This window comes from Phaseolus vulgaris, chromosome 8 (genome assembly GCF_051622355.1).
Source record: "Phaseolus vulgaris cultivar YP4 chromosome 8, ASM5162235v1, whole genome shotgun sequence".
In the NCBI taxonomy this organism is placed as follows: Eukaryota; Viridiplantae; Streptophyta; class Magnoliopsida; order Fabales; family Fabaceae; genus Phaseolus; species Phaseolus vulgaris.
Window position 1 is genome coordinate 61,180,256 of NC_143505.1, and position 11,836 is coordinate 61,192,091.

Sequence of the window (11,836 nt, forward strand, 5' to 3'; positions counted from 1 at the left end):
AGTGACATTCTTAAAATATCTTCATTATTTTATTTTATTTTTTATCAATAAAAAAGAGTTGCCAATCCAAATTAAACTATTGATTGTTAATATATTAATATGAACTTAAAAGCGATATGTCTAACTAATGTAATATTTTTTTAAAAGTATTTAAATTATATTTTTTACATTAACTTCCCTGTTCTTACATATTTTAAACATTCAAAATATAAGTTAGAATGGGTATAAGTGGGTTAAACATAGTTTAATTAAAAAGAATAATATTACAAAATAAACATATTAAATATCTTTATTTTCAAATAAAAAGTTAAAATCACGAGTAAATAAAGTAAATTATATTTTTCATCATTAGATTAATTTTTATTATATGTTTCAATGGAGAAGTTTTAGAGGATAATTCATTTTTATAGAGAATTTAAAAATATTTTTTGGTAAAATATGTTATCTAAATAAGAAAAAATTTTAAAAAAATGAAACTATAAAAATTTATCAAGTATTTTGATCCCTTAAAATCATAACATTTCAAATTTTGCTTAAATTATGAATTTGAACATTTTCATACTTTCTTTTTTTCTACACTTATTTCTATCTTTTTTTTTCATTTTCTCTCATAGATTGAGTTTTGATAAATGTATGTATCGTTAGTTAAGTTATAAAGAATATGTTGTCATTTCTCTCTAATTTTTTTTGTTATGTAAGACAATATTATTTTTCGAAAGATGATTCTTAGTAATTTTTTTTTTGTTAAAGTTAAGAATATTTTTATTGATATTAAAAAAAACCTTTTTTTAGACTAACATCAACTTAAAATTGTAAGAACGTGCATTTTTTTAAATTTTAAAATAGATGTGCAAAATAATTAACAAGTGATAGTAAATTTTAATTTTAATCTAATAAAAGAAATATTTATGAAGTTTATGACTATGTAGATAACAATATAATAGTGAATTTTTGTTATTTGGGTTAAATTTATATACAACATTAAAACAAAAGTGATAGGATAAGCTTAAAAGGATAAGGGTTCCCCTAAGAGATTCTTTATCCTTCTTACTTTAAAAAATCAGAAACATATTCTTTGTCATTCTCTCTTCTTCCTTTCTCTTTCATCTTCTTCCTTTCTCTTTCATCTTCTTCAAAGAATCTAAGTTTTCATTTTTAACTATCTTGTGCCACCAACAGTTTAAGCGAGTGAGAGGATGAAGTCTTCTTTTTGCCTAAAGTAAGTTTCTTCCTTCTTCTCCTTCTTTTCATTTCATTCTAATTTTGCTTTTAAGGTTTTTCATGTAATTTATTTAGGGTTTTATTGCGATTGAGAGAAATTGATGTTTTGATTCTTAGTTCTTTTGAGGTGTTTGACTTGATTTTTTAGTTGATCTAGAAACTCTCATGACATTTTGATGCTCTATTTTCTTTTATTTGTTGATTGAAAAACTCTCGTAACATTTTGATGCTCTATTTTCTTTTATTTGTTGATTGAGAAACTCTCGTGACATTTTGATATTCTATTTTCTTTTATTTGTTGATTGAGAAACTCTCGTGACATTTTGATGCTCTCTTTTCTTTATTTTTAGTTTTTTTTTTAAGTACAAAGAATATTAAGGGAATAGAAACTAGTTATTTTAAAGTTGATGAAGTTTGTTTTATAAAAATTCGTCAAGAACTAAATTAGTGGGTAAGAAATTACTTCTCATATGTAAATGACTACTTGACATCTAAATTAAAAATAATTTGTTATATCCTAGGTATTAAACTCAATACAATCTTTCAAAAAGTATCTAATGTTTAAGTATTTAATTTATAATTTATTTTTTATAGACAACAAATATGTTTTTTTTTATTATTATTTATACTTTTAGTGTTTTTGACATGTAATAAATTATATATATATATATATTATGGTTATTTAAAATTCTAAAATCATCACTACTATAATAGTATTAAGATGAAGTTGAATGTAAAACGTGAAATAAGACTAAGAAATCATTTTTTATTTTTAATTATACATGTATTTTGTATTTAAATAATTTTGAAAACTTATAATTCGAAATATATATATATATATATATATATTTATATATATATAAAAGATTTAGTTGTATAATTAATTTTTTTAGAATTTTTAATTTTATTAATATCTTTTTTATTTTAACATGTGATTATTTACTTCTTTAACTTTTTTAACTAACCCATTTTAATATTTGAGATAGTGATTTTCACTCACTTTTAGGACACTATTTTATATTTTTTTTAGTGCTCTATAAGTTATTATAAAATATTATAAAAAAATATTTCTTCATAAATATTTTTGAAACATATACACTATTACACAATTATTATTTTTTAAACAACAATACACTATACCACAAGAATTTAAGTGTTGTCTAAATATAGAAAAAAATTCATTAATAACTACTTAAAAACCACATCTATAAAGTAATTAATTATTTATATCATATTTTTTAAAATGTTATCTTTACAATGTGTGGACTAAATAATAAAACTATAATCTAAAAGTGATTATAGGCACATAATTGTGATCTAAAAGTGAAAAAGACAATAGAAATATGACTTAAAAATCATTATAAATCACCCTTTTTTGAATCATGGACATTTAAGTTAGAGTGTTGTAGCAATAATTTTAAAAAAATAATAAATCATATTTAAAAAAATGTGATTTAAAATAATAAAAATGTGATATTTAATTGTGTGTATTTTAAATCATATTTAATTAAAATTGTCATTAATATTGGAAAATATTATTCAAACAAAATTATTTTAGTCTAAACTGTGAATATTTTAAACCACATTTAATTATTTCATTATATATTAAAAAAAAATATGTTTTCGAATTCTATGTACAATAAGTTTTGTTCTGTTTTATAAATCACAAGTTTCCATTGGTTTGCAAATTCAAATTTAAATCAAATCTTGATTCTAAAATTGATATTATTATTAATACTATAAATATTCTTCTTATTATTAATATATTTAATAATAATAAAAATAACATTAATAATAATATTAATATTATTTAAATTATTATTTATTTATTTTGTTAATAAAATTAATAATAGTATTGCACTACAAGAAAATCATTAAATATAAACTAATTTCAGAAATCAAAATAATTAGTTACTATTTGATTAAATTAAAGATTATTTTATAAACTAAGAAAACTACTAATATTTAAAATAATTTCTATTATTAAAAAAAATATAAAATGGTTTATAAATTGATATCTAACCATTAGCTACTTACAATTTTATATTTTAAATTAGTCTCTATTAGTCTTTTAAAGACCAATTTAAATTCTAAAATATTAGATAGATAATTTAAATACAGATTTAGAAATTATTTTATAAATTTTTATTAATAATAGAAACTAATAATTTTTTTCGTTTCTAAATTAATATCTAATTTAGTAAATATAGTGACTAATTATTTTTTATTTCTAAATTTAATTATTATTTAAATATTTGTTGTAGTGGAAAATTTATATAAATATTTTACTTATTTTATATTTTAAAATAGTCAAAATATTATTTGTGAAACTGTTTTTTTTTTTTATGTTTAGAGAATTATTATATTTATGTTACTTGGTTTAAAATTGTTAAAAGTAAGTAAACTATTGGTGTAAATATATATATATATATATATATATATATATATTATTCGTATGATATAAATTTTTTAGGTGATGTTACAATATTTCTTTAAATTAAAATATATTTATTTTATTCTTGAAGTAATGTCATGTTAAATTATTTGTTTGTTTCAATGTGATTAAAAATTATGTTAATGTTATTTTTTAAATAGACAATTTTGTAAAATAAAGTAAACTAGAACACTAAAAAAACTACAAAATACATTATCTCAACTATTAAAATCTTAATATGAATATTGGGTTAGTTAGAAAATTAAAAAATAAAATAATCACATCTTAAAATAAAAAATATTAATAAAATAAATAAATAAATAAATTTTAATTATACAATTAGACCTAAAGTTATTTTTTACTTAATCAATTGATTAGTGTAACACTCTAAACTCTCAACCTACATTAAAATCTACTTTAATAAAGGTAAGATTAATCTTAGTAGAGAAACAATACAAATCAGAGTTACAATATTTAAAATATTATAGTTTTGATGTCACAAACATGATCCGATAGTCACCACCAAAACTCCTCATCCACTCTAAAATCTGATATATCCAAATTTGTAGGTTGGAGAGATTTTGAACCTCTCAACTTTTTCATAATAGTTGCAACCATGAAATTCAAATACTCAAAAGTAACAAAATCTTTAAATAGATCAAGATAATCTCTCAGTCCACACTCAAATCAACAGTTACAAAGGTACAATTGCTTAAGAGAAGAAAAGTTAAAAGTTGTGGTATAAGTAGATATGTAACTACGTTTGAGAATAGTGAGAGAACGACACACATAAAATTTTCAAAAGATTACTCACGACACACTCAGCGAGAATTGTAAGAACTTGAAGGGTTGTGATTGTGGACATGGATGGATATGAATAACATGGTCAATGATGGAATCTTTTAATTGTCTTTCATTAAGATCATCATGACACTCTAAACTAAGTTTGAAAATATTGCTAGAAGAATCTCTACCAGACATAAAATTATCTACGAAATCCTCAAAAAAATATAGAATCATCAAATGATGAGTCATCCAAATTGAGCACCGGTAAAGATACCCAAATATACCTCCATCTTTTGCTCAAGATGCTGGTCTGCACTACAAACTTTACATCTAGAGTAGAAAGTATCCTAAGTATGATTTCATCATCAGGTAGTTGACTCAATTTGTCATTCTTTGTTACTCCACCACTCTTCTTTTTTCTCTCATTTGTTGTCGAGTTCACAATTTCTCTTCTTAAGAGTGAGACATTTTCTCTCTTAATTTCTCTTAATTTTCTTCACTTTGTTACAATATGACATGTCATGTCTCCTCGTGTCACTTTGTTAAAAACTATTAAAGTAGAAAGTATCTTAATTACGATTTCATCAGGTAACTGACTCAATTTGTTCTCCTTTGTTAGTCCACCACTCTTCTTTTTTCTCTCGTTTTTTGTCCAGTTCACAGTTTTTCTCCTTGTGAGTGAGAGGTTTTCTCTCTTCATTTCTTGGAATTTTCTTCACTCTTCCTCAAATACCTATTTTTATCTCTTTGTTTTCCTCCTCCTCAAATACCTATTTTTACAGGATTACATGTCACTTCTCTTTGTGTCACTTTGTTAAAAACTATTAGAGTAGAAAGTATCCTAAGTATGATTTCTTCGGGTAACTGATTCAATTTATCCTACTTTGTTACTCCACCACTCTTCTTTTTTCTCTCCTTTTTTTCCGAGTTCATAGTTTCTCTCCTTTTGAGTGAGACGTTTTCTCTCTTCATTTCTTTAAATTTTCTTCACTCTTTTTTTTCCTCCTCTTCAAATACCTATTTTAACATAATTACATGTAATTTCTCCTCGTGTCACTTCGTTAAAAACTATTATTTTTAATTTCATCACAATTTTTTTTTTCAAAATTTTATTTTATTTACTTTTTTTATTATATTTTGTTTTCTATTTTTCCTCCTCAATTTTCTTACATTAAAATTATGTAAATAAAAAATGATAAAAATATTTTACAAATAAACTTAGAAAATAAAGATTTAATTATTAATGATTGACAATAGAGTTATGACACTTAGAAGACTTATTCTATGCATATATGATACATGAGTTATATTACTTAAGTAATAACTCAATTTTGTACAAACAATTTAAGTCTAATAATTCATGTATCATATATGCATACAAAGAAGTCTCGCAAGTTTATCATAACTCTATTGTGAGTCATTAATAATTAAATCTTTATTTTTTAAGTTTATTTGTTAAATATTTTTATCACTTCTTATTTACATAATCATAATCTAAGGAAATTGAGGAGAAAAAAATAGAAAACAACATATAATAAAATAAAGTAAATAAAATAAATTTTTGAAAAAAAAATTGAGATGAAATTAAAAATAATAGTTTTTAACAAAGTGACAAGAGGAGAAGTGATGTGTAATCCTATAAAAATAGGTATTTGAGGAGGAGGAAAGTAAAGAGTGGAGAAAATTCAGAGAAATGAAGAGAGAAAACGTTTCACTCTCAAAAGAGAAACTGTGAAATCGAAAAAAGAAAAAAAAAAGTGATGGAGAAACAAAGGATGACAAATTGAGTCAGTTGCCCGATGAAATCATACTTAGGATACTTTCTACTCTAATAGTTTTGAACAAAATGACACGAGGAGAAGTGACATGTAATCCTGTAAAAATGGGTATTTGAGGATGAGGAAAGCAAAGAGATAAAAATAGGTATTTGAGGAGGAGGAAAGCAAAGAATGAAGAATATTCAGAGAAATAAAGAGAGAAACTTCTCACTTTCAAGGAGAGAAACTGTAAACTTGGCAAAAACTGAGAGAAAAAAGAAGAGGGGTGGAGTAACAAAGGAAGACAAATTGAGTCAGTTACCCGATGAAATCATACTTAGGGTACTTTTTACTTTAATAGGTTTTTAACAAAGTGACATGTAATCCTGTAAAATAGGTATTTGAGGAAGGAGGAAAGAAAAGAGTGAAGAAAATTCAGAGAAATTAAGAGAGAAAACGTCTCAATCTCAAGAAGAGAAATTGTGAACTCGACAACAAATGAGAGAAAAAAGAAGAGTGGTGGAGTAACAAAGAATGAAAAATTGAGTCAATTACCTGATGATGAAATCATACTTAGGATACTTTCTACTCTAGATGTAAAGTTTGTAGTGCAGACCAACATCTTGAGAAAATGATGTAGGTATATTTGGGTATCCTTACCGGTGCTCAATTTGAATGACTCATCATTTGATGATTCTATATTTTTTGAGGATTTTGTTGATAATTTTATGTCTAGTAGAGATTCTTCTAGCAATGTTTTCAAACTTAGTTTAAAGTGTCATAATGACCTTAACGACGGACAATTGATAGATTCTATCATTGACCATGTTACTCATATCCATCCATATCCACAATCACAATCTTTCAAGTTCTTACAATTCTCGTTGAGTGTTTCGTGAGTAATCTTTTGAAAATTTTATTTTTTTGTCGTTCTCTCACTATTCTCAAACGTACTCATACCACAACTTTTAACTTTTATTCTCTTAAGCATTTGTACTTTTGTAGTTGTTGGTTTGAGTGTGGACTAGAAGATTCTCTTGATCCATTTAAAGATTGTGTTAATTTTGAGTATTTGAATTTCATGGTTGCAACTATTATGATAAAGTTGAGATTCAAAATCTCTCCAACTTACAAATTTGGATATATCAGATTTCAGAGTGGATGAGGTGTTTAGTGGTGACTGTCTGATCAAGTTTGTGACATCAAAACTATAATATTTTAAATATTGTAACTCTGATTTGTATTATTTCTTTACTAAGATTAATCTTACCTTTGTAAAAGTAGACATTAATGTAGGTTGAGAGTTTAAATATATATATCAACGGGTGAATTTAGAGTATAATCAATTGATTAAGTAAAAAGTAACTTTAGATCTAATTGTATAATTAAAATTTATTTATTTATTTTATTAATATATATATATATATATATATATATATATTTTAAGATGTGATTATTTTATTCTTTAACTTTCTAACTAACCACATATTCATATTAAGATTTTAATAGTTGAGATAGTGTATTTTGTAGTTTTTTAGTTTTATATTTTATTTTACAAAAAATTAAAAAGATGTCTATTTCAAAAAATAACATTAACATAAGTTCTAGAATTTAATCACTTTGAAACAAACAAATAATTTAGCATCATGACATTACTTCAAGAATTTCTCATTAACCTTAATTAAAATAAATATATACATTTAATTTAAGAGAAACATTGTAACATCACCTAAAAAATTATATGATAATATATATATTACTATCAAATATTATATCACAAAAATATATCTTTTCACACATATTTTTAAAACGAATATACTTTTACACCAATTTTTTACTTACTTTTAACAACTAGGTAACACATATATAATTATTGTTTAAAGATAGAAAAAAATAAAAGTTTCACAAATACGATTTTGACTATTTTAAAATATAAATAAGTAAAATATTTATATATACTTTAGTTTAATATTAAAATATTTATATAAACTTTTAATTTTAATAATAAAATATTTAAATGTCATTTTAATTCTAACACTTCTACTCTAATATTTTTATTCATCCTTACAAATATTACTAATTTTCAATATAAATGTTGTATATTTTTTCAATCAATGATTTTGAATTTTATTTATGTATAGAATAAAAATTAATAAACTGAAAAATATATATAATTATTTCAAAAATAATTTTTTATTATTTATTCTTTCACTTTATTATATATATTTCAATAATTGAATAAGAACAAAAATAAAAATATATATGAACTTTGTTAATTCGTATTTGTCTGTATATGTACAGTGTGTAAGGCTAATCAAAATTCAGAAAATATAAGACGGTAAACAAGTCAGGTGTCATTCAAACTATATTTTAAATAGATAAAAAAAATTGTATGATATAATCTTATATCACAACTAATATATTATTGAATTATTTTGATAATTTAAAAAAGTAAATAAAATATTTAAAAAAAAATTAAGACACCAAATTAATTTTAACTTTTAAATATAGCTATTTAAACATAAATTTTAACACGTGTAAATGTTTTAATAAAATAATATTTATTTTTTAGTTTTATTAAAATTGTAATTATTTTTTTTTTTCTAAATTCTTTTGAGCCATAATTAAATTGATCATGTGAAATCAGGTTTGCTTCAAATTATTAGATCACGCATAAAAGATACATTTGAAAGTGTGAAGGAAGAAAAAAAGGAAGTATGAACAAAGATAAAAATTGAATGAATTAATTGAATTTGAACTTTGTATCTAGACATAAAGAAAAAAAAAAGTATTTTTAAGAGAAATAGGAGATTAAAAGGAAAAAATATTGCAACTTTTGTATTTAAAGTTAAATAGTATAAACACAGATAAGAAAAATAAAATAAAGATGAGTACTCATACTCAAATATAGATTTATTATTGATAATAATTTTAGATTGTGTGAGACTAAGATATGGGTACAATAAGTAAATAAAATACAAAAGATATTACTAATTTAATCTTTTAAAGATTGTGAGTATCTTCTCTAAAAGAATTAACACAGTTAATTTAATGTCACCAATATAAAAAAAGTCAATATTAAATTAAAATTTATATAAAAATATTGAACTAAAGAATTATTTTTTAAATTATTTTTATTAATAATTACATCTTTATTTTCTAGGTTTATTTGTTAAATATTTTTATCACATAGAAAACAAAATATAATAAAAAAATCAAAATAAAAAAATTGAATTTTTTTGAGATAAAGTTAAAAATAATATTTGTTAATAAAATGATACGAGAAAAAGTAACATGTAATCTTACAAAAATAGGTATCTGAGGAGCAGCGAAGCAAAGAGAGAAGAAAATTCAGAGAAATGAAGAGAACAAACGTCTCACCCTCGAGAAGAGAAGAAACTCTGAGCTCAGCAAAAAAGGAAACAAAAAGTAAGAGTGGTGGAGTAAATAGGAAGACAGACTTTTACCTTATGAGATTATCTATCAAATACTTTCTACTCTAGATGCAAAATCGGTTGTACAAACAAGTGTATTAAGTAAGCGGTTGGGGTATATTTAGGTTTCCTTACTCGTGTTTAACTTGGATGATTCATCATTTAAAAATTCTTTATTTTTTTAGGATTTCTTAGATAACTTTATGTCTGATACAAATTCTTTCACCAATGTTTTCAAACTTAGTTTAGAGTGTTATAATGACCTTAATGATGGATAATTGGTAGATTCCATCATTGATCTCGTTATTGATACACAATTCATATCCAAAATCATTCAGGTTCTTACAATCCTTGTTGAGTGTGTCGTGACAAATCTTTATAAACTTTATGTGTGTCATTCTTTCATTATTCTCTACTCCCCAACTTACCATGTCTTGGATATATCAGATTTCATAGTTAATGAGATGATTGATGATGACTCTGTAATCGAGTTTGTGACACTAAAATTTGGATACTACGACTTTGATTTGTATTATTTTTTCACTTAGATTAATCTTACCATTGTATGAAAGAAATACAAAATTGATGTAGATTGAGAATTTATATATATATATATGAATGAATTGAAAGTATTAAACTAATCGATTAGTTAATTAAAAAGTAACTTAATTAAATTGAATGATTAAAATATATATTTTAATTTTATTAATACTTTTTTATTTTAACATTGTGATTATTTAGTTGTTTAATCTTCTAACTAACCAATATTCAAATTATGATTTTAATAGTTGAGATAGTGATATTGATTTACCTTTATCACACTCTATTTTCTATTTCTTTTAGTGTTCTATTTTATTTATTTAGTCACTTTGAAAAACAAATAATTTAATGTAACATTAATTTTTTTTAAATAATTGAATATACATTAAATTAATATTTAAATTTATAGACAAATTTTAACTTCATCTAAAAGATTATATATATATAAAAAATATAATAATTTTATAAATGTGATTTTGACTATTTTAAAATAAAGTATGAGTAAAAATATTATATAAACTTTCTTTAACAGTGAATATTTATATGAATTTTTTCATTTAATATAAAAATATTTATATAAAATTTTAATTTTAATAATAAAATATTTATATAAAATTTTAATTTTAATATTAAAATATTTAGGTTTTATTTAATTCTACCACATTTATTTTAATACATTTTTTTCCTTACAAATATTACTAATTTTAAAAAACTAAAAGATTAAATATATTTATTTTTAAGTGGAAAAATACTAAAATCAATGCACAAAAATATATATTTTAAAGTAATTATTTTAATGTTATACATATTTAAATCAACCTTTATCATTAAAATTAATTTGATCACATATATTAATTAAATTAACATTTCAAAATTAATTTTATAAAAATCAAAACCTAGTACAATTTTGTACAAACAACATAAGTCTCTAATAACTCATGTATCATATACTTATAGAATAACTCTTCTTCCACTGTTAATTCATTAAATTAATGAAACATGTAAGATTAGGCTAATTAGATCTCTGCTTTTAATAAAATTAGTTTTAAACTGGTAAATGTGACTAATATATATGTGTGTCAATTTACTTTCATTGTAAAACTTAACATGCATTAGTAAAAAAATTAGGTTAACATTAATTTTTTTATATATATTTTTAATCAGAAATTTTACTTTTCTCACAATAGAATTGCACGACACCAAATGTTTCATTTATAAAAAGAATTATCATAATATTGTTTCAAGAAAAACTTGTATCAAAAGAAATGTTGTATATTTTTTCAATCCATAATTTTGAATTTTAATTTATAGAATAAAAAACAATAAAACTGAAATATATATATATATATATATAATTAATTGAAGAATACTTTTTATTATTTATTCTTTCACTTTATTCATATATTTCAATCAATAATTAGTAACAAAAATGGAAATATATATGAATTTTGTTAATTTGTTTTTTTATGTAACTGATAAATAGGTCAAGCCTGATTCAACCCATCTTTTAAAATAGATGAAAAACTTGTATGATCTAATTTTATATCACACTAATATATTATTGAGTTATTTTGATCATATCTTTTGAAGAAAAAAAATTAAGATAATTCTAAATTTAAAAAAGTACATAAAATATTTAAAAAAAATAAGTTACATCAAATTAA

The 11,836-nt window shown here is 21.8% G+C and overlaps 1 long non-coding RNA gene across 1 annotated transcript; it reads left to right on the plus strand.

The window, feature by feature from the left end:
• The first annotated feature begins 1,060 nt into the window (after positions 1-1,060).
• Positions 1,061-9,980, plus strand: LOC137826923 (uncharacterized). Its single transcript, XR_011083623.2, has 2 exons — positions 1,061-1,219; positions 9,513-9,980. It is a non-coding gene; the product is annotated as an uncharacterized LOC137826923 (long non-coding RNA).
• The last annotated feature ends 1,856 nt before the right edge of the window (positions 9,981-11,836 follow it).